The sequence below is a fragment of the Rhinatrema bivittatum genome, chromosome 17, assembly GCF_901001135.1.
Source record: "Rhinatrema bivittatum chromosome 17, aRhiBiv1.1, whole genome shotgun sequence".
Classification (NCBI taxonomy): domain Eukaryota; kingdom Metazoa; phylum Chordata; class Amphibia; order Gymnophiona; family Rhinatrematidae; genus Rhinatrema; species Rhinatrema bivittatum.
This window is the reverse complement of record NC_042631.1, coordinates 7,283,031-7,289,506: the sequence shown is the minus strand read 5'-3', so window position 1 is coordinate 7,289,506 and position 6,476 is coordinate 7,283,031.

Below are 6,476 nucleotides of genomic sequence, written 5' to 3'. Positions count from 1 at the left end.
CCGTGTACTGCTGGTAAAAGGCATGCGCTGTAGTAGCAGGGGGAAACACTGTCTTCTTTCGAGCCTGCTAGGTCTGCTCTTTCTGTGTTTTCGTTGTGGTTGTGTTTAGCACTGACGGGATGGATGCCACAGCCCATTGGTGGTGAGCACATTGCATACCTATGGTGCACCACTGTGTGTTGTGGCTTATGGCCAAGGTTAGTTTCAATCTTTACCCACACTTTACAGGTTTCAGCTATTGGGCAACTGAGGTATGGCTTCCACATTAATCTGACTCATGTAGAAGAGGTTTAAAACGAAATTACACCCTGCTTTCCCTCACTGCTGCTGACCACAAGTTCTTGCTTCTTCGGGCTCTAGTGGAGCACTGGATATAATACAGAGCTTCACTCTGTTTCATTTAAAAAAGCGATTCTCTAGACCTCTGCCCCAGACTGGTCTGCTTTTCAGGATAACCGAAATGTGCAAATGAACTTAGAATATAAGAAGTTGATATACTGGGTCAGACTGAGGGTCCATCAAGCCCAGTATCCTGTTTCCAACAGTGGCCAATCCAGGTTACAAGTACCTGGCAAATGCCCAAACATTAAATAGATCTCATGCTACTAATGCCGGTAATAAGCAGTGGCTATTTCATAAGTTAGCTTGATTAATAGCAGTTTATGGACTTCAATTTGTCCAAACCTATTTTAAACTCAGCTAAGCTAATTGCGTTATACACATCCTCTGACAATGAATTCTAGAGCTTAATTGTTCATTGAGTAAAAAAGAATTTTCTATAATTTGTTTTAAATGTGCTACCTACTAACTTCATGGAGTGCTCACTAGTCCTTCTATTATCTGAAAGAGTAAACAATTTATTCTCATTTACCCATTCTAGTCCTCTGATTTTGTAGATCTTCATCATATCCCACTTCAGCCATCTCTTCTCCATAGCCCTAACCTCTTTAATCTTTCCTCATAGGAGAGCTGTTTCCATTCCCTTTATCATTTTGGTTGCCCTTCTCTGTACCTTCTCCAGTGCATCCATATTTTTTTTTCTTGAGTTTCAATGACCAGAATTGAACACAATAATTAAGGTGTGGTCTCACCATGGAGCAATACAGAGGCATTAAGACATTCTCCATTTTATCCACCTTTCCCTTCCTAATAATTCCTAACATTGTTTGCTTTTTTTGACCACCACAGCACACTGAGCTGACAATTTCAATGTATTGTCCACTATGGCGCCCAGATCTCTTTCCTGGGCGGTGGCTCCTAATATGGAACCTAACATTGTGTAACTACAGCATGGGTTATTGTAATATTTGGCCGGTTGCAGGACAGGCCAACAACCAGCCGCACTCACCTCCCGATGCCACAGGCCTCTCAGCAGCAGGGCGACAGCCATGTTGCTCTCCCCACAGCTTCCCATAGGCACGCACTAACTCTTAGTGGCCCCACAGCAGGAAACCTGCGGCAGCACTCTGTGATGACTTTGGTGCCAGCTAGATATTTAAAACCAAGCCATGCTTCCAGCAACAGGTGGTCCTGCTCTTGCAATGCGTGTTGCTAGCTGTCTCCATGCCTTGCCTTGTCTTGCATCTATTTCCTTGCATCATCCTGCCTCGTTGTTGCCTTGCCTTGTCATATTTGTTTGCCTTGTCTTGGTCCCCTGTCCTTATCTGTCTGTCCTGTCTCTTCCTGACTCCTGGTTTTGACCTCGACTACACTATTGGACTGTCATCTGCCCTGACCTTTGCTTGGACCTTGACGTTGCCTGACCTCGTTCTGCCCCGAACTCAGCCTGGACCTCGGCACTGCTCGCCCACCTAATCAAGGCACCAACCTAGTTGCCTAGTAATCAATGTATTATAATCATTAACTGACCACCGACCCCCATTGTTTAATGAACACAGTTTCACAAACTATTTTTCAGAAATTTGTAATCAGTGGTCAAGCAAAGATACATTGAGTTCTTTAATTGCTACATTGACTGGCATGAGTGAGAAAGAATATAGATATATAGAAGTATGGCGAAAGATCAAACCATACATTGACTTGATTGTAGGAGTTACAGGAGAGAACAGCTTATATATTAAAAAAAATTCTAAAAAATAATTTGTGAAACTATTCATTGTTCATTAAACAATGGTGTTAATGTTTATAATACATTGATTACTAGGCAACCAGGTTGGTGCCTTGATTAGTAAATATATGAAACTACCACCTGTCCATCTTTATATATTTACAAAATAAGGAGAGTTTATAAAGCAGCATTTCCCATATAAGTGTATTCCAGGGATTAAAGATTTGATTTTTGTATGCTTTAAGGGTTAACCCCACAAGTAGAGATTTAGTTAGTTGAGGTATTTCTTGCAACAGTAGGTGATACCATGCCAGGAAATCATTACCATCAAATACCTCTGGAGTGACAGATCAGAATAGGAAACGGTGACAAAAAAAAGAGTCTGTGTATTCTTGGAAGGTGTTTCAGCCTGTTTTCTAGGTCCTTTATCCATTATTCTAGGGTTCGCAATAATGCCTTCTTATTGTGATTAATTTCTGAGCATTAGATATCTTTCATTAGGTCTGTGCAAAGTTTTTATCTCTGAAGGCAATCCGGAGCCCTACACCTAAAATCTAGGTCTGGGGTAAGCGACTATGGTCCTGAAGTGCCACAAACAGGTCTGGTCTATTTCCATGCACTGCCTCAATTGCATGCAAATACACCTCATGCATATTCATTGTGTTTTTCAATATATTTATAAATGATCTGAAAAGGAATATGACAAGTGAGATAATCAAATTTGCAGATGATACAAAATTATTCAAATCACAAGCAGGTTGTGATAAATTGCAGGAAGACCTTGTGAGACTGGAAAATTGGGCATCCAAATGGCAGATGAAATTTAATGTGGACAAGTGCAAGGTGATGCAAATAGGGAAAAATAACCCTTGCTGTGTAGATACACAATGTTAGGTTCCATATTAGGAACTACCATCCAGGAAAAAGATCTAGGCATCATAGTGGATAACACATTGAAATCATTGGCTCAGTGTGCTGCGGCAGTCAAAAAAGCAAACAATGTTAGGAATTATTAGGAAAGGAATGGTTAATAAAATGGAAAATGTCATAATGCCTCTATATCGCTCCACGGTGAGACCACACCTTGAATACTGTGTACAATTCTGGCCACTGCATCTGAAAAAAGATATAATTGCGATGGAGAAGGTACAGAGAATGGCAACCAAAATAAGGGGAATGGAACAGCTCCCCTATGAGGAAAGACTAAAGAGGTTAGGACTTTTCAGCTTGGAGAAGAGACGGCTGAGGGGGGATATGATAGAGGTGTTTAAAATCATGAGAGGTCTAGAACGGGTAGATGTGAATCAGTTATTTACTCTTTCGGATAATAGACTAGGGGGCACTCCATGAAGTTAGGATGTGGCACATTTAAAACTAATCGGAGAAAATTCTTTTTCACTCCATGCACAATTGATTTCTGGAATTTGTTGCCAGACGATGTGGTTCGTGCAGTTAGTGTAGCTGTGTTTAAAAAAGGATTGGATAAGTTCTTGGAGAAGAAGTCTATTACCTGCTATTAATTAAGCTGACTTAGAAAATAACCACTGCTATTACTGGCAACGGTAATTTATTTATTTATTTATTTAGACTTTTTATATACCGACATTCTTGATACAATATCAAATCAAATCGGTTTCCAATATAACAAAAACAGTCGCTGTTGAGGCGTTACATTGAACAAGGTATCAGAACTGTAGAACTTAACTTATTATATTATATAGGGATACATGAATCATAGAACATCATTAATAGGTGTAATAAATAAGGAAACAATAAACAAGATAAGGTAAAAATAAAGTAGCAAACTATAAGGAGCAGCGACCTATGTTAGTGGGTGTGACATGAACTGAAGTCTCTGATAGGGTATCTTTAGTAACATATTGATTGTCTTAATCTGGCGTACGCGGGTCCTAAAGGGAAGTGGGAAAGATTATGGGTCCCATAGACGACTGTTATGTCCTTTGGCCAGTGTCAGAGGGTTCTTGAGATTCCGGGAAGGCTTGTCGAAAGCCAAGTTTTTAGTTGTTTCTTAAAAATTTGATGGCACGTTTCTTGGCGAAGCTCTGGAGGCAGTGAGTTCCAGAGGGTGGGCCCGGCTGTAGAGATTGCTCGTTTTCTTAATGATGGTAACATGGAATAGACTTAGTGTTTGGGTACTTGCCATGTTCTGGTGGCCTGGATTGGCCACTGTTGGAAACAGGATGCTGGGCTTGCTGGACCCTTGGTCTGACCCAGTATGGCATTTTCTTATGTTCTTAATGTCCTGAAAGGCAGACCCTGGCATTCCAGTACCAGAGCTGCCTAGCCCTGACCTTACCTTATGCTCTTCCTTTCTGAACATAAAACTCAGACGTGAAATCTGGCCTCACAGCTTCTTCCTGGGACAGGAGTAAATAGAAAATGCCATGGACTTAAGCATTTAAACCACCTGACATTTTAATTTCACACTCCAGGCATGAACCGCTTGATCCAAGGCTCTGCATCCTTACATGCGCCAGGTCACGTTGCAAACAGCAGAATTCAGCAGTGAGCCCATCAAAATAAACCAGGGAGGAGCAAAAAAAAAAAAAAAATTATTTTCTGCATGGCTTGCGCTGAGCTCCGCAGACGCTTGCATTGCCCCAAAGGCTGGTGTGAAAGAGCAGTAGGGTTCCCACACTAGCCACTGCCCCCCCCCCCCCCCCGATGCTTTTCTTCCCACTACTGACGTTCTGTAGTTATTACCATGCTAGTCTGCTAGGATAGGTAGAAAGAAAGGTCAGCTCACAAGCTATGACCTAGGCCTGACACCGGGGCTCAGCTCAAGGCTAGGTCTCATTGCCAAAGGCTAAGTCCAATCTCAGGGCCCTTCCTGAGGCCAGGTCCCATTGCTAAGGCCCATGCCTGAGGCTGAGGCCCATGCCTGAGGCCGGGTCCTGTTGCTAAGGCCCATGCCTGAGGCTGAGGCCCATGCCTGAGGCCGGGTCCTGTTGTTGAGGCCCAGCCTGAGGCTGAGGCCCATGCCTGAGGCCGGGTCCTGTTGTTGAGGCCCAGCCTGAGGCCAGCTCCCGTTGCTAAGGCCCATGCCTGAGGCTGAGGCCAGGTCCCGTTGCTAAGGCCCAATCCTGAGGCTGAGGCCCAGCCTGAGGCCAGGTCCCATTGCTGAGGCCCAGCCTGAGGCCGGGTCCTGTTGCTAAGGCCCATGCCTGAGGCTGAGGCCCAGCCTGAGGCCGGGTCCTGTTGCTGAGGCCCATGCCTGAGGCTGAGGCCCAGCCTGAGGCCAGGTCCCGTTGTTGAGGCCCAGCCTGAGGCTGAGGCCCAGCCTGAGGCCAGGTCCTGTTGCTAAGGCCCATGCCTGAGGCTGAGGCCCAGCCTGAGGCCGGGTCCCGTTGCTAAGGCCTAGGCCAAGCCTAAGTCTAGGCTCAGACCATCTCTTGTCACCGAGGCCTGGGGCTAGGCCCAGGCCTGACGTCACAGCCTCGACCAAGCCTGGGTACTGTCACTGAGGTCCAGACCTAAGCTTTGTGACATCTTCTTTCTTCTGCAGTCACCAAAAAATGATTCCGTCTGCTGGAAGGATGCCCTGCAGCTATGCGACTGTTGGGCCTTCCTGCTGAGTGTACGATGTCACTTTGAAGTAAATGGCCATACATCAATGCAGAGCCATCTGCTTGGGAGGAAAGCGGCACAGTGCTGTCATTGTGCTGCTTCCTTCAAGAAGAACGCATCAGTTTTTGGTGATTGCAGAAGACGTTGGAAGGCCTGGTCCTGGGTGACCAGGCCCAGCATCAGGCCTGGGCTTCCACATCAGGACCTGGCATGAGGTCTAGGCTACTGTGATGGAAGGGGGCTCAGTGACGGCATCCAGGCTCGGGCCTAGGCCTGTGTGATGGCCCAGACCTCAGTGCCAGGCCCGGGCCTGGGCCCTAGCCCAATTTTTTTGTTTTACAGTGAAGTCAGTGAGGCCTAAGGATTGCTTCCTCCATTCTCTTTAGTGTAAAATGAAAAACAAATTGCACAAACTGACATTTTATTTCATGTGAGACAAACTTAACAAATGACTGTGACCTACAAAACAAATGAACAAACCGAAACAAGTGCATTGACTCTGCACATCTCTAGCAGAGACATACTTTATTATCCGGTTTATTGTAAATGATCCTTTACCCCTGCTGCCTAGTTTTCTAGGGATTTAGTACCATTTCAGCAGTCCTTTTATGCTACCACAGTCCTCATTTATTCACGGTGAGGCAAGACCACGGATACCGTAATGGGCACGTCAAATACCTAACCCACGATAATCAGCAGAATAGTTTTTAGCAGGTACAGGATCTTGCACTTGCTATGTAAACTTCCCTTTCCTGTCCTGCAAGCCTTGCCTCTCGGCCAGTTAGCCGTTCAATAAGGTTGCCTACTGGGTGGAGGGCAG